Source organism: Vulpes lagopus, chromosome 1 (assembly GCF_018345385.1).
Source record: "Vulpes lagopus strain Blue_001 chromosome 1, ASM1834538v1, whole genome shotgun sequence".
Taxonomy (NCBI): Eukaryota; Metazoa; Chordata; class Mammalia; order Carnivora; family Canidae; genus Vulpes; species Vulpes lagopus.
In genome coordinates this window covers 124,273,628-124,297,435 of record NC_054824.1, presented here as the reverse complement: position 1 = coordinate 124,297,435, position 23,808 = coordinate 124,273,628, and the positions used below count along the sequence as shown (strand labels likewise).

At 39.7% G+C, this 23,808-nt stretch overlaps 1 long non-coding RNA gene across 7 annotated transcripts in view; it reads right to left on the bottom strand.

Annotated features, from left to right (window-relative positions):
• The window catches only part of LOC121490411, a 270,965-nt gene that overhangs the window by 127,116 nt on the left and 120,041 nt on the right, over positions 1 to 23,808 (bottom strand). The gene's annotated exons all lie outside the window — the stretch shown is intronic.

Genomic DNA, 23,808 nt, shown 5'->3' with positions numbered 1-23,808 from the left:
TTCTCAATATTCTTATGAAAGTTGTTTTGATCTAATGGACCCCCTGAAAATGTCTCAGGGACTCCAGAGATCTGTGAGTTACATTCTGAGAATTCGTGACATAGAGAAATTATGCCTACCCTTTCTTGCCCAAGGGTAAGACAAGAGGAGATAGAGGTAAAAGAAGCTAGAAGTAAGTCACCTGGACCCGGAAATGTCTGGAGAAGACTGTGATATGGTGACCTGGGCAAACCAAGAGGAGGCCATAGGGCTCCTGGCAATGCCCTCCTTGTAGCAATTTTCCAAGAAGGCATGAGTGACTCTGGGGTCAGGCAACACTGGAAGGTAGGTACTTAGGTGAGTCTGGGGGAGCACATCTGGTTCCCTGCAGCAGTGCCTGGAGGAAATCCAGAGGTTTCCATGAGCCCATTGAGAGGCCACAAAGGTGCTGGGAGTAAGCAAGGCCTGCAAAGTTTGAGACGAAGAAACCATTAAGAGATACAGACTTAAGTGGCAAGGACCAGGGGCTTCAGCAGTGTGTACCAGTACATCTCATCAAGAGACCACAGGGAGAGGACACTTGCACACACCAGTTAGGAGTAGATCAGAGTAGTCCTTCTGTTGCAGAGTTCAGGTGCCTTGCTGGAACGGCATGTAACTTGCTTTATATACACTCACTTGTCACCTTGGAGGAAAGGAGGGGAAGGAGCAGAAATCTGGAAGACGGAGCACTGAAATCCAGAGTCTAGTTCAACGGAAAGGAGCTATTTAAACTAGCCTTGATAGGAACTTCAACTCTGCAAAGATTGAATTTTCAAACTGTAAAAGGAGACTTTTTGAAAGCCAGTCAGTCTTTTTAAGATTGAGATATTGTTCATTATTGAGCAAACTTTCCCTGTCAGGCTTTAGTATTGGACCTCCTAAGGAGCCATAGAATCCCCTAGAAAGCAGTCATTGTTTGAGTAAATTTGTATGACAAAAGAGAACCATATTCAGTGTTACCAGTAGTTATTTCTGGGTAGAATTATGGATGGTTTCTATTATATTTTCAGGCTAATCTGAATACCATTAATTTTTTATAGTAAAGAATCATTAGTTTAATAATCAGAAAATATGTGGTCATATGACTTGAAAGATAATGTTCACATTTCTGAATGTGGAAGAAAATGCCCCTCCTCCTGACCTCCTCTCACCCGCCCATCTGCCCCACCACCACCAAGTGGCTCCTTGTACCCCACAGGTCAAGCTTGCTCAGGGTTTTGAAAAATTCGACCAAGATATGTGCACAGTCTTAAATGGAGAAAGCTCAAACATTAGTATTGCCCCAAATATCTCTACATTAAAAAGCTATAATCTCTACATAAAAAAGGTAAAATTGGCCACTTCCAAAAACTCACTAATATTGAAACAAACAAAACCACTGCAGCATAATATAAAACAAAAAGAAACGTTTAACAACATTTTAGAGCTGTCCTGGTTAATACAGTAGGCACTTAGCCACATGTTGCCAATTGAGTACCTGAAATGGAGCAAGTAAAACTAAGAAATTGAATTTTCAATTTTATTTAATTTTAATTAGTTTAAAATTAAAAACTGTCACTCCATTCAGTTCTCAGATGTTATTACAGTATATTTGTGAATCCACTCTTTCAACCATAAGTTTTATGACCTCTGAAGACCAATCAAGTATTTTTTAATGAAAATTTACCATCCAAATGGAGAGCCTGTAAGTATGAAATACTTACAAAATTCAAATACTTGGTAAGAAAAAATTGTGAAGTGCTTTATTACTAATTTTTATATCAATTTCAAAGTGAAGTGATCATATTTTACATATATCAGAGTAAATAAAATATAGTATTAAAATTAAGTTCACCTGTTTGCTTTTACTTTTTTAATGTAGCTACTACAAAATTTTAATCATCCATGTGGCTTGCATTATATTTCTATTGAAGTGCTGCCTTCAATCTTGCTGTAGTAGCATTAGACCTAAAATCATTTGGATTGCTACTACACTGTTTTTCTACTTTTGACTGTTACTATAAATCTACTTAAAATCCTTCCAAACTGCAACTGGAAATAGTATTATTCTTTTTCTAGAAGATCGTCTTTCAAGAGTACTGTAATCTCCCAGCTACCTAACCGGGTATCTGCAGTGTCCGAGAGATTAAATGCTTATGATGACTATGCACTTATGAGGGGCATCATTATGTTACTGCAATGCTGTTGCTACTACATCTCTTTAAACCTAGAAAGTTCTGTCTTTATTTCAGAGCCAGGCTAGTGAAAAGTGGTTCCAGACTTTGGGCTCCAGACATTGGGTACTTTTGTATGAAAGCAAACAGTACTTTTCTTTTCTATTTGCCATTATGACTCCATCTCCTTTGTCTCAGCATTGTGGCAAAGAATTGAACAATTAAAATTTCCCAGAGGTCCCTTTTCTTAACTCTTAACAAAGCCCTAGCAAGTCTTCTGTCCCTTATTCACAGCAATGGTTTTTGCCTTTAATGAAAAAGTAAAACTGGGAATAGTTTCCAGAGCTTTCAGAACTTTTTCCATTGAAATGCAAACACTTCTCCTCTGGCACCTCTGAGAATTCTGAGAAATTGTTGGGCTTTGGCAATGTTTCCAGAAAACCTGGCATTCTTCTCCTCTTCATGGCTGGTTTAAGTTCTTCTCTTTCCAAGGACATTCAAGTAAAGTCAGCAGTTGACGCTTTCTTACAGGGCAAACCCCCAACTTGAACACTGAACAGAAGAGTAACTTTTTCATCCCAAATTTGGGATTATAACCAATAAACCTCAGAACCCTACCTTGACACACCTCTTCTTCAAATGTGACTTAGCTTCCTAACATACACTCTTCTCCTTAACCCTGTCCATGAACCACCACAGCTTAGTAGGCAGCTCTTGCCATAACTAGGCACACATCTCCACAAAGATCACTTGTATGTTGTAAAGATAATGACATTTTCTTGGATTCTCTAATGCAGCCATTCTAATTGGTCTTAAAAATGTCTATCCACAATTTTTATTATGCCACATAACCTATGGTCTCTCTTTCAGAGTATCAGCATAAAATGAAGTCACTAATCTTTTCAATCTTCATTTCTCAACAGGATTAGTCCAAATGGGTAAACCAAGAAAGCAATCGCCATGTGTTCAATCAACACAAACCAAATTCTGATCTCAGATAGAATTCTGCAACTCAAATATGTCCTTCTTATTTATTATCCATAATAGTTAACCTGGCTTTCATTATGCCATCGTATAATAATAATTTGAAAGATGTATTATTCACTGTCTCACCTGGATTCATCTCATCTCATGAGTAGGAATCACGTCTGGTTTTTCTTTTGTGGTTCACAGACTAAGCTCAGTAGATACTTATTTAATGACCTTGGCTTAAGACAAAAACTTATCTAACAGCTCCAAGGATGTTGGAGGAACAAATAGAGCAAATTCAAGCTCAGGTAGGTGACTAAAGATCCCATCTGAAGTGGAGCTAAAAGTAGCACATGGAAGCAAAGCAGGAAAAAAACAGGAAGAAATAAGCTTTTTGCAATATATAAGGTGCTATGCAATCTTTTGATCTAATAAACCATCCTCAAACTCCATACTGTAAGTATAAGATACTTATATCATAACAAAGCCCAAATTAATTTTTTATGAAAAATTCTTATATAAGACTATAATTAAAAGTACAAGTCTCGGGCAGCCCAGGTGGCTCAGCGGTTTAGCGCGGCCTTCAGTCCGGAGCGTGATCCTCACTGGCTCCAGTCCCACGTCAGGCTCCCTGCATGGGGCCTGCTTCTCCCTCTGCCTGTGTCTCTGTGCCTCTCCCTCTCTCTCTCTCTCTCTTTCTCCTCTCTCTCTCCCTCTCCCTCTCTCTCTCTGTCTCTCATCAATCAATAAATAAATCTTAAAAAAAAAAAAAGTACAAGTCTCTAACTGATGAGTACCATTTGATTTCACTCATATATGGAATTTGAAGACAAAATAAATAGGACACGTGGGTAGCTCAGTGACTGAGTGTCTGCCTTTGGCTCAGGGCATGGTCCTGGGGTCCTGAGATAAAGTCCTGCATCAGGCTCCTCACAGGGAGCCTGCTTCTCTCTCTGCCTGTGTCTCTGCCTCTCTCTCTGTCTCTCATGAGTAAATAAATAATTTTTAAAAAAGAAAAGACAAAATAAATGAACAAAGAAAAAGAGAAAAAAAAACACAAACTTTTAAATACAAAACAAAACGGTGCTTGCCAGAAACAAGATGGGAGATGGAATGCGGGAAACATATGAAGGAAATTAAGAGGACACTTCTTTTTTTTTTTTTTTTTTTTTTAAGTAGTCTCCCTACACAGCATGGAGCCCAAGACAGGGCTTGAATTTAGGATCCTGAGATCAATGCTTGAGTTGAGATTGAATCAGATGCTCAACTGACTGAGCCATCTTGAACACTGAGAAATGTATAGAATTGTTGAATCACTATACTGTACACCTATAACTAATATAACACTGAACGTTAATTATACTTGAATTTTAAAAATTAATAAATAAAAACCCAACGCTCTATATTTACCAATAAATCTCTCTAGGATTCTGGTTCATCTCCTGAAAGTGAGGAAATAGGAGTAGATGATATTTAAATTCCAGTGATTCTATAAATCTGAGCCCTGATCCCCTAAGTACTACAGTCCTAAATAGAGCTTTTCAAGCCTGGAGCCCAAAATAAAATTACAAAATCAGTACTAATTCTCAACAACAAAATTGGTATATACAGGTGATAGTAATGTTTTTGAAAATGCAAACATTTTGGGATCCCTATTTTTTTAAAAAACCAAATGGTAAAAAAATATCAAAACACAAAACAACTGCGCAACTAGGTGGCTCAGTCGGTTAAGTGTCTGCTTTGAGCTCAGGTCCTGATCCCAGAGTCCTGGGATTGAGTCTCACATTAGGCTCCCTGCGCAGTGGGGAGTCGGCCTCTCCCCCCCCCGCCCCCGCAACCCTTCCCCTGGCTTGTAGCTTGTGCCTTCTCTCACTCACTTTCTCTCTCAAACAAATAAATAAAATCTTTAAAAAATAAAAATAAAATACAAAACCACTTTTAGCCATTAGTCTATCACTATAGTTTACCTATGAGGTCTCAGGCACAGTGCCTCGCACATAGAATATGTTCAAGAAATTTGTCTCAAGGGACACTCTCTGAGAACCAGGATAACGGTTTTGGAGAATTGCTGATCAGTCAGCCCATCTCCTGGATATTATAAAAACAAGGAAGAAGAGGCATCATCTACATGAGGCCTGTGGTCAGGGAGGCACTCTTTCTGGACCTCTCCTCTCAACTACCCCTTCCCCACCAACTCTCCACTCTACTCCATGCTGGCCATGAAATACCCTTCTGAGCATTTTCATATTTGTTTGTGGGCTCCAGGAGGTGGTTTCAATAGGGTTCAAATTTGAGGCTATAACTGAAGTTCCAGGATTAACAGCAAAGTTATAAAATATGAACTGCAAATAGTAATGAATTTAGGAGTCCAAAGTACTGTAAGACTATCAGTTGCATGGCACAATTTGTTGTTTGAAGACTAGCGACACAGCAAAATGGACTTACTTTTTATTTCAAACACACTCACACACTCTTTTCTTATAAGCTAATATCCCAGCCAGGGGAGCTGGGGAGATGAATAGAAGCTATCAGTGATGAATGCTTTGTTCCCAGAAATGCAGTGAACTTACTATTTGTCACCAGGAGGAAAAACATATTTTGCTTACAGTTGAGAGATTAGATACAACATATTAGTTAGAAAATGATTTAAATGGGAAAATAAGATTTTGAATAGGTGACCTATATATGTAGAAAACGAAAATTCTTTAAAACCCATTTGCTTAATCTTACAATATTCCAAGCAACCCAAATGACAAAGGAATCAGAACAATCAAGTCAGTACCAATATTGGATAAAGACTCTCTGCAGTTAAATTATAGATTCACTCTGCTGCACATCCCCTATTTAGAAAGCCATCTCAAGTTCCTACCATGTGGTGCAGAACAGTACAGAGGATCACGGGATCTAGGGTGGAAGAGGCAGAGAGGGCTAGCCAGAGTAGCAAAGAGCTTTAAATCAGCTGTTCTGTTACAAAGCAAACAGCGATATGTCAGTTTGCAAAGAAATAAAATGAAAAATTGCTTTCAAAAGCCTCAGAATGGTCCCCGCTTTGAGGCATTGGAAAAAATTGATTTCAGTAATTGAAAGTGAGTTTTGCTGTGCATGAACAATCAGCATCACAGAAGATTCTGCTTACATGGCCCACTGACTTTCATGATATCTGAATGAAGATTGTCCTACACCCACAAACAGGCAACCAGCCAGGTGGGCTAAAATCTGTGTCTCCTTTTCTGGATGCCCCTAACCATAAGTCTAAAAGTTAGTTATTACAAATGCCAATTAAGATCTTCTGGGCATGACTGCAAATTGTTTTCCTCATATAGCTCTCTTACCAAATTTTAACCAAATGAAAGGTGAACCCAATTTGGATTTGAGGGTTTTTTTCACCTAATAAGGGAAACCCTATCACAGACAGCTACAATTCCCAACCATAGCACAGGCAGCCAAATTACTGTGTCTGAAGCTCTATCTCCTCAATTCAAAATAATGAGATTATTGATCCCAGGATCAAGTCCCACATCGGGCTCCTGTGAGGAGCCTGTTTCTCCCTCTGCCTATGTCTCTGCCTTTCTCACTCTGTGTGTGTGTATGTGTGTGTGTGTGTGTCTCTCATAAATAAATAAATAAGCTTTTTTAAAAAATAAAATAAAATACTCCAAAACAGCCAAAATGATACAACCACTTGTAATGACCTTCAGGAAAAATCACAATACTCTGTCTCAGGTGTTCATTCTGTAATTGTCAAATCTTTAAAATTAAATTCTTCATACTGAAATTCCATCCACCTCCAGTATAAGCTGAAGCAACTGAACACAAATTTCTGGAGACTTCACCAAGCCCCAGAATGACTCTGCCCATCCATCTTCTCCAACCTGCTAACCCTCTCCTCTGGTGGTCATGTGACTGGTGCCTAGGCCAGAGATCATGTATTTAAAGACTCAAGAACAGAAACTGGCAAACTCAAGAACAGAAACTGGTAAGAACCCTCCTAAAAAAGAAAAAAGTTAGTGATGATCATAATAACAATTGGCCCAGGTGCCATGGCCAAGTCACTTCAATGTTGCTCTCACCAAACACGATTTTTTTAAGTGACCACTGTGCCAAGCTTGATGTAATCCCTTCCATTCATTTTTCCTATTCCTCCTCCTGACTGCAGAGTGTTGCTAAACAAGATTATAGAATTTTGCCGATCTCCCTACGAATTTATGCTAAGTTCAAATGTACTCCTAGCTGATCAAAACCTTATCATGTATCTCATGTGCCCTCCCTAAATACACTTCCTTAATGAATTACTCCCAATCTTCTCTATCTTAATTCTTTTCCACCTCAAATCTCTTCTACCAACTGATCTCGTCAGAAATGGATTTTCAAGCAATTTTACATACACCAGTACCTTGCATAATACCTGAAAGACAGAGTTTGTTCAATACATATGTATCTTATCGAAACCAAAACAACAGTACTCAAGGTGGTTTCTTCACAAACCTCCATTTCTTTTTTTCTAATAAATTGAGGAAGATCTTAGCCAAATGCAGGTAAGAAAGTATTTCTGTATTCATCCCATTCAGGCCTCTTTTTGTCATCTTGTTTACACTCCTTTAACCGTTCTTCTGTATCCTGCCCTGTTACAACTGGGTCTGTATCACAGTGGTCACAATGGTGACATCTAGAATCTTGGCTTCAGGGCAGCCCGGAAGCCTCAGCGGTTTAGCGCCACCTTCAGCCCAGAGCCTGATCCTGGAGACGGGGATCGAGTCCCATGTCGGGTTCCCAGCATGGAGCCTGCTTCTCCCCCTGCCTGTGTCTCTGCCTCTCTCTCTCTCTCTGTTGTGTGTCTCTCATGAATAAATAAATAAAATAAAATAAAAAAAGAATCTTGGCTTCAGTACTAGTTGCACACTGCAGTCCCTCTCTTGGTCCATAATCGTTCAAGTTTCTTGCTTTAAATAATCTTCTTCATCATACTTGGACAGCTCCAGCTGATTCTATTCCTACTAGGAACTGACAAATAATGTGCAAATGATGGCACTTGCTGCACATGCTCCCTTTGAACTGATGCTTCTGTTTGATGAGAATCACTTCTCCCTTCTGTCCAGTTCTCTGACTCTGGGGTAATCAGGCCCACTCCTGGGATTTGCATGACTGGGCACTCCCCTTCTCTTCCCAATCACAGCTTCATGCTACACCATGCAGAGCCCTGCATGCAAGACTGTGGACACCTCAGTCCAAGCTCTGTACATATGCATCCGCTAACAGCTCTTTGTTGGCCACCTCCAAGTCTGCACATGTCAGCTGGGCAGTCCAGGTGGGGAGAGGGATGCAACAGAAGAGGCTGGCCCAAGCCCGGAGAGCAAATAACTCCAGAGTCTAAGTGTGGGTGTGGTATGTGATCTAGAGGGGTTCTCATGTGCCTGAGGAGGCGGACAGTGCACCCAGAGCTGGGGCAGAGCCTTTCAAAGCAGGGACCCCAGCAGGACCCCAGTGCCTGGGTCTGAGGACAGCACTGCTGCCATTTTCATCGCCCTCTGATCTACATAACATGTACCCATGGACCACAAAACTCTAAACTTGCAGTTGAAAAATGCAAATCCCTTTATTCCAAAGTAATTAATTCTGTAATGATTTCTGTACTGCTCCATCAAATATTCCTTGATCTGTGTAGCCTAAAGGACTAACCATTTTTTTTACCCTTCAAATGAGGCACACACAAATCTTCATTTTCCTCCCTTTTTTTCATTCCCTCTTGATATAAGGCACATCCTCTTGATATAAGGCATTTCCTCTCTTCCTTTTTTCCTTTCTCAGAAAAAGTGACGTTCCTCATCATGGAACCAGCATATACTCACTGATGGTATGTAAGGTATATACAGAATGGACTTTTCTTTTTTTAAGATTTTATTTATTTATTTATTTGAGAGAGAGAGAGAGAGAGAGACGAAGAGCATGAACAATGGGGAAGAGGCAGAGGGAGAGGGAAAAGCAGACTCCCCGCTGAGCAGGGAGCAAGACTCAGGGCTCGATCCCAGAACACTGTGATCATGACCGGAGCCAAAGGCAGACACTTAACCGACTGAGCCTCCCAGCTGCCCCCAGAGTGGACTGCTCTGAAATTATTTACTAAATTTAATATGCATTATAGAAATCTAGCATGTCAAGCCAGTTATATTGTTTCATACATTGATGCTATGTAAAAATCTGAATTAATCTTAAATATATACATAAATATATATAAAAATACGAATACATGTTATGATAATCTGAATTTATCTTAAATATATAAATATGTAGATACATATTTATATATTTATTTATATTTAAGATAGAAGCAAGGAGTTGACTTAGATACAGCAAAAATGATGAAGGTGGAACAGAAATTATAGAAATTTGGGAAACCTATGTATAGGAGAACTCATTAGAAAAATATACACAGTTCTTATTCTGGGTCTTTTACTCCTCAGCTGTACAAATCTGACCCCCACAAAACTGAGCTTCCTCATCTACCCATCTCACAGAGGCATTCAGAAGATCAATAAAGAAAAACATGGACAAGTTATAATGTGCTTCTCTCCAAAGCTGACCTTCCCTCTAGAATCTCAGTCCTTATATTTTTCAGATTCTGGCTTCTTGATTGTGCCTTTCATTTAGTAATTTCAGGTTTTTCCTAGCCGTTGTTATTTATTGGTTCATTCCCCATCTCTCACTTGGTTGGATTTCCAGTGTCTAGAAATAAAGTTCTCTACCTTATATATTAGTCAGCTAGGGTTGCCATTACAGAATAACCACATACTGGGTGTCTTAAACAGCAAACATTTATTTTCTGGAAGCTAGAAGCCCAAGATTGAAGTGTTGATTGAGTTGGCTTCCACCTTGCACATGCTACCTTCTCATGTACAGAAAGAGAGAAAGAGAGAGAGAGAGAGATCTCCAGTGTCTCTTCCTCTTCTTATAAGGACACTAGTCTTATTGAATTTGGTCCCCAACCTTATTACCTCATTTAAGTTGAATTACTTCTTTAAAGGTCTTATCTGCAAATACAGTCATTTGGGGGGCTTAGGGCTTCAACATACATACTTTGGGGAGGATACAATTTAGTCCATAATACTTAACTGTTTTCTTCTTCTTCCTGCATGAGCCAGATGAGTAAAGTAATGGATATATATTAACGATCCCCAAGCAGAGGTTGAGTCACCCATAATGCTTTTTAAAATTAGAGAAGTCCCAGCCCTATTCAAGATCTACTGAACCAGTAAAGTTTGAGAATGGTACCCAGAGCTGTCATTTTTACATCTACATACACAATTCTAAAGTCATACCTGTAGAACCACTGATCTACACCTCCTGCCTTCATTCTCAACATTCACTTCTTCACTGTCCACTTCCTCCCCATTCTCTGATTTTTATCCTTATTATTCAATTGAAACAATATTTGTCAACAGCTCCAAAGTGATTTCATAATTGCAAAATTGCACAGCATTTCTTCAGTCTTTATTCTCATTAGTGATTCTGCAACAGTTATATGCTAGGGTAACTCTATTTCATGAAATTCTTTCCTTTTTTGTTTTTCATGGCTTTGGTTTCATATGTATTATATCTCTAAATCATCTACCAGAGTGTCCTCCACTGACTCATCTATCTGTACTCCCCAAAGCACTGTCCTCAGCACTTTTTTCTTCTTTCTCTGATAGTTTCTAATCCTTTCTAAGAACTTCAAGCATTATTCATCCCAAATAATTATAAAATCTGTAGATCACTCTCATGAGCACCTTTCCCCATTAACCACTTCCAGATATACATATCCTCAGGGGTGCCCCATTAGTTTCCCAAACCCAGCATAGGAATTTATTCACCTATACTGATAGACAACCAGGTGCTGGGCCCTGTGCTAGATTCTAGGGATGCAAGATGAAAAGCAGACATAGTCTCACTTTGCCAGAACTGGTAGTTCAGTAGAAGAAATATAAACCATCCACTGCAAAGTACCATAAAAATCACCATGAGTGGGGAAGCTCAGAGCACTGAGAGGCACAGCCAACCCAGATTTGGAAGTCAGGAAGGCTTCCTGGAAGGAGTAGTATAAAAGTTGAGTTCTGAAATACGAGTAGGAGTCAGTGAGAAGAAGAGGGAAAAGAAGAACTGATCGTAGTTACGTCAATCAGTTCAAGGCAGCCCAGAATCCAACTCCTATTCCTATTTTCCCTGGCCTGACTTGAGAGCACCCTTGGGCACAAGCTGAAGGGCATCTTCTTTTGTCTTCCAGACAAAGGGCACAGTTCTCCCATTCTCCAGCATGGCAAAGCTGGGGAGTGAGAGGGCACAGGACTTCAGTGTGCCCAGTTCAGCGAGCTCTTCTGGGACTCTGAATCTTGAGCAAAGCAAGATCATGGGAAAAGCTTTTTTTTCCACACACAAAGAAGACTGAGAGAAAGCTGCCAGAGAGGTAGGAAAACAAACTTGATGTCATGCAAAAGGGAAGAGGTATTCCAAGAAGGAGGTATATGATGATGCTTGAGACCTCTGGCTTTGGGGTCATGAAGGCCCCATTTAGGATTCTGCACTTCTCCTTATATGCTGTCTGACCCTTGGTAGTTCTCCAGAGCTTCTTAATTGTGAGATGCACTAATAATCATAGCTGCATCATCAGCTTGCCAGATAGATTAAATGAGCTATCTTGTGTAAAGCACTTAGCATGATGCCCAGCATATATATTAGATGCACAAGTGGTCAGTGGGGTCAGGTGTTGCAGAGAGTCAAGAAAGGTAAGGATTGGAGCACATACCAAGATAGACCCTGGGAACTTGAAGATGGCAATTTATAGGAAGAGTTAGGGAGAGAAACTAGATTGCAATGAGTGCCAAAGGATGGAACATGAAAAAAGCAGATAATAAATGGTAATAATTCTTTTTAAAAAAAAGATTTTATTTATTTATTCATGAGAGACACAAAGAAAGAGAGAGGCAGAGACACAGGCAGAGAGAGAAGCAGGCTCCCCGCAAACAGTCTGTTGTGGGACTCGATCCCAGGACCCAGGATCATGCCCTGAGCCAAAGGCAGACGCTCAACCACTGAACCACTCAGGCATCCCGAATGGTAATGATTCTTTATGGGTATTTGGCTCTAAAGGGGATTTGATGGTCTTTAGTGATAATTTGGGGTTTGGGGAAAATTTATTTTGACGTTTCTTTTTCCAATATGGGTGATTCATAAGCATGCTTAAAACTAATAGAAAAAGGGGCTCCTGGGGGCACCTGGTTGGCATAGTCGATTAAGCAGCTGACCCTTGGTTTTGGCTCAGATAGCAATCTCAGGTTGTCAGATCAAGCCCCCCATCAGGCTCTGCACTGAGCAGGGGGTTTACTTGAGTTTTTCTTTAGCTCTCACTCTGCCTCTTCCTCTTGCTCTCTCTCTCTCTAATAAATAAATCTTTAAAAAAAAATAAAGAATGGGGCACGAGGGTGGCTCAATCAGTTAAGTGTCCAACTCTTGATTTCATCTCAGGTCATGATCTCAGGGTTGTGAGATCAAGCCCCATATTGGGCTGCATGCTGGACATGGAGCCTGCTTATGATTCTCTCCCTCTCTCTCTCTCTCTGCCCCTCTTGCCACCCATGTGTTCTCTCTAAAAAAAAAGAAAAGAAAAGAAACAAAAACCTAAAAGAAAGAGACAATATTGAAATTGAATAGAGAATTAAAATAAGAAAAGGTAAAGAATTAATTCTGTCTACAGGTCTCAGAATGAGACTTTGTCAGGGAGCCTGGGCGAGCACAATTGTTTTCATAAATAGTATAAGATGTTGCTTGCCTTTCACTGTATGGCTTCCATTTTGTCAGTGCAAAAGCAATGGTTGGTAAAAGTGCTGGCTCTTTGGTGTTAATGAAGACATCAAACTGTAATGGTGGTGGTTCTCTTCTTCACCATTACACCCAGTAAAATCAGTACCAGTTCAACTTAAGAATGTCCTTCTTCATAATTACCAGTTTTACTATATCATGATCCTTGAGTGCACATCTTTGTAATAATCCATATGACAAAATGGGAAGCACACAGAAAACACTGTAGACTTTATAGACTCAATGTGATGGTTGTCTTCAGGGTTGACTCTGTTGGTAGTTGAACTAGACTTTTGTCATGGAATACCATTTTTACTTTTAAAAATGGTCTACAGGGGATCCCTGGGTGGCACAGCGGTTTGGCGCCTGCCTTTGGCCCAGGGCGCGATCCTGGAGACCCGGGATCGAATCCCACATCAGGCTCCCGGTGCATGGAGCCTGCTTCTCCCTCTGCCTGTGTCTCTGCCTCTCTCTCTCTCTCTCTCTCTGTGACTATCATAAATAAATAAAAAATTTAAAAAAAAATGGTCTACAAACTATGGCTTTTCAAATGAGTGTTCGGGGGACATTTTCTTGGAAATGAGCAAAATAAGCCTGTCACTTCAAGAAAAACTGACAATATTTGTTGGCAGTAATATTTGAGCTTTCAAAGTGAAAATTATAACTTTGGAAAATTTGTGTCTGCCACTGTGAATTCAACAGCTCTCAATACTTTAATATTTTTCTGATGTGATTAGTGGTGATGTTAATGAAAATGACATCTTTTATATTATAAAATAAAATGTGCTAACATTTAGAAGATCTGCATAACTCAGTGAACCAATAGTTTCCAAATGACTATGCATAATGTTTAAAATCATGCCTTATTAGTAAAAGATTTGTTCAAAGTGCAAAATAGATTAATGGATTTTTGAAGTAACAGGATATGAAAAAATTAATTAATATGACTTCAGAACCCACATTGCAGCTAATCTTTAGAAAAATATTATTTGTTGAGCTTTGGTATAATATCAAGTAAAAATATCCACAATTATCTGAGGAAGTTGATAAAATAGTCCTCCCTTTTTCAGCTACATATTTCTGTAAGGCAGGATTCTCTTCCTGTACTTCAACCAAATAATCATTTCACAATTGTATGCAAAAGCAGAACCGAGGATCTGTCTTCTGTTAAACCAGACATTAAAGAAATTTGTAAAAATGGAAAATAATATTACTCTGCTCATTATTTTTTTGTGTGTTTTGGAAAATATATTTGTGATTTAAAATGCAATTTAATTAGCATGTACTGGGCTTATTTTTTTAAGTTAATTTATAATTTTTTAAAATTCTGTTTCAGTTCCTAATATGGTGTGTCAATACGTACACATAGGTCACAGAAACAAGAAGTTCATTGGGGTGTTCAATAATTTTCAACTGTAAAGGGCTCCTGTGATCAAAAAGTTTGACCAGAAAGCTGGAAAAAGAATGGCACTAGAGTATGCAAGAGAGGGTGGCATCCAGAGCAAAAGTGGAAGAAGCCATCCGAGACAAAGGGAAAGTGATTTCTCCCATAAGAAACAAAGGAAGAGGGGGAACCCTGGGTGGCTCAGCGGTTTGGCACCTGCCTTTGGCCCAGGGCGTGATCCTGGAGCCCCGGGATCCAGTCCCACATCTGGCTCCCTGCATGGAGCCTGCTTCTCCTTCTGCCTTTGTCTCTGCCTCTCTCTCTCTCTCTCTCTCTCTCTCTCTCTCTCTCTGTCTCTCATGAATAAATGAAATCGTAAAAAAAAAAAAAAAAAGGAGGAAAGGATTCGACAGGTGCCAAGACATTTGGGGTTTGGTGGCAAGAATTTGAAGGATTTCCCATCTGAAGTCTTGTTTTTCACCATATATAGATGTTGAGCTCATCTGTGGAAAGTGAGGGGATAGGGTGAGGGAGGTCAGAAGTTTGAGGGACCCATGAGCAGCTCTGGAGAACAGGAGAACCACCTGGCCAGAGCCGTACAGAGGGATGGCCACGCAGCATAGGGACAGGGGTTGGGGAGAACATTCTTGACCCAGGGACAATATTCTCTGTACCTAACCAAAGCAGCTGGGATGGAGTGTTCCACCAACTGGTTTTAGCATAGTTATTAAATTTCTTACCCATTTAATATTATAACCACACAAAAATAGAAAGAACAGTATCTCGAACAGCTGTCTGTCCACCAGCCCCATTTTAACAATGCTAATGTTTTGCCAGAGGCAATCCAGACTGAATATTTAAACTAATTTATTTCTAGATACTATAAAATGTCTTAAAATACTTTATTAGTAGTTTAGTCCACTCTTTACATTCTGATTTTATAAATATGCAGTTTTTAATTCTACTTCCAATATTGGTTTTGAAATGTAAATCTAGAAGATTGGGCCATTGACAATCTTGTTGTTTTACTTTAGCTTCATAGAGCAAACAATTTTACTGGGGAATACGGCTAAATGGATTTGTTTTCACTTTCTCTTTTAAAAGATATAATATGAAAAAAAAAAAAAAAAAAGATATAATATGGCCTGTTGACTCAAGGCATTACATAGTGAAGATCTGATGCCAAAAAAAAAAAAAAAAAAAAAATCAAAGCTCAGCTTCCTAGTCCGAAGTGAACAAATTCCAAGATTAAAGTGAAATCTTCAGAACCCAAACTCTAGATTGGTTCATGACCTTGACTGGGCAATTCTGACCACTTTTAGAAGTTCAGACTGCCTCGCAATGGAAGCACTTGCTCTCCTTTGGTCACAGCTAAAATCTCAGAGGATTACACAATACTCTGAAGTGTTTGAGAAGCAATATCCCCATGTTGGGCTGCGGTCAAGCTGAGGTCATCTCAGCTAAAGTCAGGGTCAACAGCTTTGACAAGTTCTGATACTAACAATCTCTTTCTGCCTCTCTAAACATCCAATGAGCACAGGCCATTCGGTGAAGCAGTCTCTCCACTAAAAATGTGGTGCAGAACGAGAAGAGCAGTATGTCTGCATACTTCTTCTGTGTGATCTGTCATGTAATAGGCTGTCGAAGGGTGTAATGTTGCTAGCACCAAGACACCGTAGAGTTCTTTCATTTATTCCACACAACAATTTCTCGTTTTGAAAATGGAAATATTAGCAATAATAATAAATAATAATTATATTGCTCTTGATTTTCATATGTCCCTTTGGGTGATTATAAAGACTAGTCCACAGAAAACTATTACAACAAAATTATAAACTGTATACTGAGTACATCTATAAAACTGCTTACATCTTGTTACAGTGCTCTGTTGTATAGCCACGGTCAGATGTCAACGGGACTCCTAGTTCATTACTGATTCAGTACATTACTGATTCACTGCACTTTTTTTTTAAAGTTCTCTCCCAATGGAAATGAAAAGGCTAATTAAAAAAAAAAAAAAAAGATAATCTAACCAGTTAACAAGAATAGGATTGTCTTTGTTAAAAGACTGAATCAAATGACCCAAATTAGCCAATTTCTCTACAAACTACACTTCTATTTTTCAAAAGAAAATCAAAACATAAACTTCCTCTTCAGTCTCTCAAATAAGTGGGGCAATATATGAAAAGGTACATTTGTACCCTGAAAGGATTAATGTACTTAAAAAGCAGTCAACAGCCCCATAGTAGATAGGAAATGTATTTATATAACATATATAATATATGACAAATCTGGTCTAACTTCTGACCTTCCAGATCACTTAAACTCTCCATTAACTCAGATCTAAACCAGGGAAATAAGACTGTTTATCTCATAAACGTATAAAAAAACATGTGAAACCACTTTGGTAAACTCCTCACCCATTCATTTATTCATCCAACCAACCAAAATGTTGACCACCTTCTTTTTTCCAGGGTTGCATAAAAAAATAACACACATTAGAGACTTTTAACTGTAGAGAACAAACTGTGGGTTGCTGGAGGGGAAGCATATCAGAGGATGGCTTGGTAGGGGATGGGCATTAAGGAGGGCACATGTTATAATGAGCCCTGGGTGCTGTATTTAAGTAATGAATCACTAAATTCTACTCCTGAAACCAATATTACACTATACATGAACTAACTAGAATTTAAATAAAAATTTGAAGCAAAAATTAATTAATTAATTAATTAAATTTATATTAATGAAAACAAAATAAACAACAAAAAAAAGATAAAACTGGAACATTCACAAAACTTCCAATATAGTTTTATTTTACATTCGAAACAACACAATAAAACTAACACACAGTCTCTGCCTTAAGGAATTTTTTCTTGAGTTAGAGGCAGAGACATAAAACCATTAATTACCAAGCAATGTATTTATAACTAATGCAACCCTATTTGGAAACCCCATGCATGATTCCTAGCATTTATTGTCAAGTACTGGTTTTAAGGCCTTTGATTTTTGTATCTCCTTACTGAGGCATCCCAAGTCTTTTGCAGAGCGCGGCAGGGTAGGTATGAAGGGAATTTGGGATTTACATGCTTGAAAACTGGAAAGGTACAAAGCTCTTTTATTCTATCTTATTTTTAAAGGCTTTATTTATTTATTCATGAGAGACAGAGAAAGAGGCAGAGACATAGGCAGAGGGAGAAGCAGACCCCCAAGGGAGCCTGATGCAGAACTCGATCCCAGGACCCTGGGATCACGACCTGAGCCAAAGGTAGACACTCAACCAATGAGCCACCCAGGTGCCCAGTACAAAGTTATTTCAGAAGCTGCTATGGAAGAAATGAGAAATGGCATCTAAATAAAATCAGAGGAACAGGGAAATTTTTACAGAGAAAATGAAACTTAAATTGTATTTTGAAGACCAAAATACGAGTTATCTAGGCAGGGACTTCTTGCCTTCTGGTGTTTAAGTCACCCAATCTGTGGTGTTTTGTCATGGTAGCCCCTGCTAACTAACACAGTCCCATATGACTAGAAAGAGAGGGCCTCAGGAATGATGGGAGGTGAGGATTGAGTTTGTATAATAGAGTTAGCTGCCATCAATATCACCTTTCACCCACTGAGTGTGGCCTCGGTGGCAGGATAACTCCTGGTGACTCTCCCCAAGCAAGCCATTTTTCCCCCTGATAGAAGATCAAGTGCTCACTCCTGGGACTTTTCATCTCAAAGCCATGATACGAGAAGAGGAATTCTTGATGGCCATCCATCCCAGAAACCAAGATGCAAGTCCTGCCTCTACTTCTGGAGCTGCCTCGGGTGTGGCCACTTGCAAGCTGGTTCCCCAGCCTCCCTTCAATTTTTTGAGTCTCAATATGCTTTCAATAGTCTCCTCTGCTTAGGAAAAGCCAGTCATTTTCTATTTCAGCTAAGGTCCCTGCTTGCCAATAATTTTCATCTCTTTCCTGACTGGAGAATGAGAGAGATTGCTGGGTGATGTTGAGGAGCAAGTGTACTTTAGAAATGATTGATTTGTAAAATTATCAGTCCTCACTGGTGTTATTTTTCCTAGCCGTACTCAGTGGCCTGCATGGAAATGTGAAAGTCATAAATGTCATACACTATCATCCCCAAAGAGTTATTAAGACAATGAGGAGATGATGTATGAGTCAGTTTCTTGTTTTTGAATAAAATTTGCCAAGTCATTTTAGATTAATCCGTAAAGCAAAGTTTTAAAAACATTACTTCTTGGGGCACCTGGGTGGCTCAGTTGGTTAAGCATCTGACCCTTGATTTCGGCTCAGGTCATGATCTCAGGATCATGATCCCAGGCTCGTGAGACTGAGCCCCATTTCAAGATCTGCACTCAGCAGGGAGTGTCTCCTCCCTCCCTCTCCCCTTCCCAGATCTCAATCTCTCTCTCTCAAATAAATAAATAAATCTTTTTTTTTTGAATAAATTTTTTTAAAAAGTACATTTTTTCTGCCTTAAACTCTGAAGTGTGGCTTGGAATTATCTATGCCTATTTGTAGTTTATAAAATTTTATTATTAATGTTAATACTTATTAATGTTAATGCTGTTACCTAGCTCTTTATTTCAAAGAACTATACATGAGCTAATGACTTACTATTTCTAAATTCTTACCTGTGCTAGAAAAACTTCCATTCTATAAATGGGAAATGAGATTAAGAATACATGACTTTTTCAAGGATGATTGGCCTGGATAAGTTTCTTGACTTTTTTTTCTCAAAAACAACAGCATCGTCATACTTCTCATTGGCTAATTTGGTTTGTAAAGCACATCTGCTAATATGACCTTACTGGAGCCCCATTCACCTGCTTATGTATCCCACAATGTTTTTTGAAATGTGTCTTGGATTCACGCTAGGTGTTGGGGATACAACAATTAATTACTAAGGTTAACTAGCCATTGAGACAACTAAGAGAGTATTCCCTGCTTTCACTCTGACTCCAGACTAATGATGGAGGTAGACAATAAACAGGTGATTCCAGCACGCTGGGACTAATTCTGTGATGGAATCTGGGGAAGCAAAATACTATAGAGGCACACCATGGTAGAGGTGGTCCAAAACCAATATAGGGTGAGAAAGGCATCTGGATTTACCATACTGTTGCCAAAAGACAGGACAGAGAAACGCTCCATTCCTTTTCAGAGATGAACAAGCAGTTCAGGGACATTGAGTGGCCCAGAGCCAAGAACAGTGAAGTGATAAGAGTCCAAACTGCCAACTCTTATTCCTTCCCCTCTTCCTGCACAATCACCAAATCACACCAAAATCGTTGCTGTCACTTCATGATCATCATCATCACCATCATTATCATCACCATCGTTACAGTAAGGAATTAAACAGAACATATATATGCCACAACTTCAGTTTAGACCCAAAAAGAAAGAAACAAACAGTAAACTACCACCAAAACACCAGTAAACGAGACAAAGACATTACCTAGTCATGACTGTAGATCATCACAGAGGTTTACAGTTGCTCTGGGCTCTGTCAAGTGACTAGAGCTCAGCAAGTCTGCAATAGGCATGTTTCAGGGAGTAGATAAATGTTGAGGAGGGTTTTAAAAAGAATCAGAGGGTTGTGTGGCAAGGGCAGAAGGAAAGGGGGTTGGACATGCATGAAGCACCTGAGCTGGCTCCTTAGAGGTAGGTGCTGGCAAACTGTGGCCACAGTGTAGCCTCCCATGGCAGGCACACAGACTGAGCTGTAGCTCGAGAGAACATTGGGGGAAGGTGAAACCATGAGGAGACTTGTCACCTCTAAGAGGCCCTGGGATTTTCTTCAGATGTACATTTCTTCTGGTTGTCGAAGGTTAAAAAAGAGAATTAAGGAGTTCAAAGAGAGAGACCTATGATGATTTAGGAAAGTAGCAAGAGCAAGTTTTTAGTAAAAATCTCATCCAAGGGTAGTTCTAGGAGAGCCAGTCACCTTTTTTGTGGTCACAGATGATGATCATTTCTGCTCCTTTGTTAGAAAATGTTCTGTTTCTAGCATTACTCCAAAGTATTTTTTAAGTGCCTAGTTTTTTGGTCTACTCCCCCCCATTACAGCTCCTTTGTGCACAGAATTTTAAACATCTTGCTCTTTGTTTGAAACTTGGAATATCTTGGTTAACCTATTAAAAACATGAGGATTCTGAGCTTTCCTGTATGATAACAAGTGATAATAATCACCAAAACATTGGTTTACCTCCTCATCTGTTCACGTTTAATTTAAATGTTGGAACAATTATTTGTACAGACTGCACTTCAATGATTGATCATTTAAAACATTTTGCTATGACCCATTAGATCCCAAAGTCCTTTGCTTCCCCGGAGAGCTGATTTTCCACTGTGGATGTCCAAGTGGCCTTTAAAATGCCCAACCAAACTCCAAACTGTCACAATAGCTGGGCAAGAGATAAGGGGTAAGAAAAGTATCCAGTCATCCAACCACATTTCTGCTTTTTTGTGCAAGCTTCAGATGAAATACAGTCACTCAATAAAGTCCTTCTGTTTCTCTTTGCCTCCCTCCCCATTCGTCTAGAGAGGGGAACCCTAAACCCTTTGGAGCCCTGCCAGCAGCACCAAAAGAATCTCTTGACTATTTTCCCAGGGAATTCCTGCCTTAAATGTCAGCAGAGTACAACTCCCCAGCCAAAGCAGAGTCCGCCTGGATCTGAATCAAGGAAAATGTGCCTGCTGTACCAAACGGGAAAACCTGGATCCGTGGGGGCACAAGGGCAGGGCCAGAGATGATCTCTGAAAGTTTCCACTTCCAATGGAAAGACCTCAGTCCTCTCAGATTCACCTAACTGAGAAATGGGAGACAAAGGCGAGCATTTTGGCTCCTTGCTGGTTTTTTTATTATTTTTACTTCACTCTTTTGGTGGTGAACTATATTTCTGGAAACCACTCTGAATTCTAACAGTAAGGCAACATCTCTTTGAAAAGGGAACAAAGCTCTATTAAAGCCCTTTGTTGTGGGGGTTGTGGTTGTGGCTGCCGCTGTTATTCTGTTTATTTGTTTGTTTTTAATGAACATACTGATATATAAGTGCTCTGGGGGATTTCATGATGCTGAGATTCATGAAAAGCAAAGTAAGATTTATGACTTGCGATTGAATCTGCCCCTATCAGCCTGGAGACACTTCCCGTCTGGTACTGAGGCACTGCTGGCATTTTTAGTGCTTTTGTGTTAGTCTTCAATCTCTGAATACGTGAAGAAATATTAAAAGTTCCAAGGGCAAGGGTGAGAGAAAGAGTCCACAAACCCCAAAGATATACATCAGCACCAAAAGAAAACAGTGTGGTGTGCTACATTAAAAATTTGGAAGCAAAGTGTGTCAATCAGCTGAGTTTTGCTGAGTACCCTTGAATTTTTCATTTACTCTTCTCTCATTTTTCTCCTAGAACACTGATCTTAAATCAATGTGCCACGTTACCATAACCCCAAAGATCATAGCACTATACAATATGAAAGTCAAGAAGAGGGGCACCTGGGTGGCTCAGTGGTTGAGCATCTGCCTTTGATTCAGGTTGTGATCCCAGTGATCGAGTCTCACATGGGGCTCCCTGCAGGGAGCCTGCTTCTCCCTCTGCCTATGTCTCTACCTCTCTCTGTATGTCTTTTATGAATAAATAAATAGAATCTTTAAAAGAAAAAGTCAAGAAGATTTAATCAGTAAATTGGTGTTCCATTGTTAAATGAATTAGGCCATTTTCAAGTTACCAATGGGGGGAAAACTTAAGATTCCAAATCTCATTTGGCCCTGGGCCCATGCCGGCTCAAAACTGATCAACTTGGAAGCTGTTACTTATATTCACCATTGCTCCCCACCCCTTATTGCCCACACCATCCTCACAAACGCATTGAAGCTGCTTTCTTCCATCTTTATCCTGCATGCATCACCCCAGACAATTCTATCGGAAACTCTGTCCTTAGTCCAAAGAAAAGTCAAGCAAGCAGCTAATTATAGGGCAAGGTTGAAAGTGTTTCAGGAGAATCGATAATACTTCCTCAAATATAAAAAAAGGACAATAATTAATACCTAATAAGAAAAACTACCGCCAGTAGGTGAAGGGTTAATCCTTGGTCAATTGTAAACCACTCTGCCCAGAGTACTAATAAGTGTGCCAATTGGTGCCAATTAGGGTGGCCCTTCCCTTGATGGGAATAGCCATCCCTTAGGAACTGTCAACATATGCTACCAGGGTAGTGATCAGCCAGCCAGAAGAAAGAGAAAGAGTCTGAGAAACCCTGGTAACCAAGTTTTGCTGGCACTTTGTAAAATGGTGACGGGAACTTGCCAGGGCCAGAGAGTGAATGCTAATGAGCCTAGGGCAACCTGCAAAGAGAGGACCTGAAAAATGTCCTCTCAACAACCAGCAGCCCTGAGGGAGCACCACTCATTGTGGGTTCCTGTGGAAAAGATCAGAGGTTTCATTCACAAGGAAGGACCTAAGCACTGCAGGAAGGATTCATCCTTCCTTGGGTTCATAGACCTCACAGTACCTTCTGACTCAACGGTCTTGGGGTCAGAGCAATCAGCACATCTGTCTAGAAAATCAAAGTTTTCAAATTTTTAAAAACTTTTTGTGATTCATTTGTTTAAATCACACTCTAAAATCTGAGTGGTAAACAGCTTTAAGAATCCACACTAAAAGGTTTGAGTGTTCTTTGTAGATTCACCTAAATGCCCTCTTCCCCCATCTCATCAGAATTTATTCCTACCTTCAGGGAGCACATTTTACGAAGGCCAAACCCTCTGATAGACAACCATTAGTGTGCAACCACATTCTTAAAGATGTAAATTTAATCTTCGTTATTTGAGAATGCTTGAGACAATAATAAAATGCTCCTCTGAAATTCACACTCAAAATTTTAAGTCCTCTTTCTAATAGCTTTTCAGCCATTCCCAAATCCCACGTCTCTAAACAAGATAAGAAAGCAAAAAATTGGGATCCCTGGGTGGCGCAGCGGTTTGGCGCCTGCCTTTGGCCCAGGGCACGATCCTGGAGACCCGGGATCAGGTCCCACATCGGGCTCCCGGTGCGTGGAGCCTGCTTCTCCCTCTGCCTGTGTCTCTGCCTCTCTCTCTCTCTCTCCCTGTGTGACTATCATAAATAAATAAATAAAAATTAAAAAAAAAAAAGAAAGAAAGCAAAAAATTGTAATTGTGATGCATTCATTTCACACTGGGCCCCACAAATGATGTACTCAATCTTGTCCCTAGGTTTGCAGATATTAAATTTACCTACGATTTCCAAAAATTTTGTCCCCACCCGAACTCCACATTTTTAGATTTGCTACTTCTTACTCAATAATTGTCACTAATGTAACAGTCAGTGGAGCACCCCGGAGTAGTCTTATTTGCTATTTTTCATATTTTCCTATTATTCAAATCAGTGCTGCCCAGGCTACAAATGGACTTACCCATTGTACTTAAAATGC